The sequence below is a fragment of the Seriola lalandi genome, unplaced genomic scaffold (assembly GCF_002814215.2).
Source record: "Seriola lalandi dorsalis isolate HSWRI2012SDOR001 ecotype SW California unplaced genomic scaffold, Sedor1 jcf7180002054977, whole genome shotgun sequence".
Lineage (NCBI taxonomy): Eukaryota > Metazoa > Chordata > Actinopteri > Carangiformes > Carangidae > Seriola > Seriola lalandi.
Window position 1 is genome coordinate 37,092 of NW_019525527.1, and position 1,007 is coordinate 38,098.

General features: G+C 42.0%; 1 protein-coding gene and 1 long non-coding RNA gene across 2 annotated transcripts in view; both read left to right on the forward strand.

The window, feature by feature from the left end:
* LOC111646870 (protein NLRC3-like) overlaps positions 1-1,007 on the forward strand; it is a 20,897-nt gene that overhangs the window by 4,166 nt on the left and 15,724 nt on the right. The window lies entirely within an intron of this gene.
* Positions 866-1,007, forward strand: part of LOC147817279 (uncharacterized) — a 12,421-nt gene continuing 12,279 nt past the window's right edge. The window contains exon 1 of the long non-coding RNA XR_015436496.1: positions 866-954. This is a non-coding gene — a long non-coding RNA (uncharacterized LOC147817279). The remainder of the gene's footprint in view (positions 955-1,007) is intronic.

Sequence of the window (1,007 nt, forward strand, 5' to 3'; positions counted from 1 at the left end):
TCAGTCTACAGCAAAAATAAAGGAATTGGCTTCACTGTTCCTATACTTTTGGAGGGGAGTGTATGAACCAGTCTTCTCCACCCGACCAGTCAGACCAGTTCTCCACTGGTCAAATGTGTCTGGATGATCAGGATGTGACTGATCCTCCTCCACATGTGTCACCTTCCTGTTGTTGTCAGACAGTTTAAGGTTTCTCTTTACTGTTTCAGGACTTTGAGACTTCTACGTGGAAAGTTCATTGTGAATGTTTTGATAGATGGAGTTTCTTCAGAGGAAACTTTAGACGAGTAAAGATGGCCGTCATTACATTCATGTTTAATATTCTTTTGTTTTTGATGTGTGTGAGCAGGAAAAGAAACTGATGAACTGTACAGACAATATTTAACCATGGTGAAATGACAGGATATGATCTGTAATATTCCTCCTCAGAGTCTGAACTCAGTCAGACCTGAACCTGTTGATCTGATTCAGTGTGATGTCCTTATCTCTGACGTCCCTCCACAATAAAGCTCCAGAGAAACAGAGGCTGCAGAACCTCATGGAGAACTCAGCTGTTTTCAAGTTTCCTTTAGTGTCTGTCATCTCATTGGTTGTTAAACAGATCTTTATGTTGGTGTTAGTCAGAGAAACTATCAGATCTGACCTCAGGAATGAGATTGTGTCTGTTTTATTTATAGGCGAGAGGAAAGGTTGTGAATCAGGTTTTTCTAGTTTCCTCACTGAGGTGCAGGGAAATGATAGAGCAGAGTCTAATGAAAACACTGTCAGATAAAAGCAAAGAGGGAAGGACATAAGCGGAAGAATATTGACGGTGATCCGCATGATCTGCTCCTGATCCCTCCTCCATCACAGGTGGAGCCGTGGCTGATTCCAGGAAACAGCTCACCTGTCTCACTCTTTTCTCTGCAGGTGTCAAATGGAGACTCTTCTTCTTCAACTCTGTTTGAACCAAGTGTAAGTTTGCTTTGTTTGATACGTTCACTTTGTCTTTAGTGACTTCACTGCGT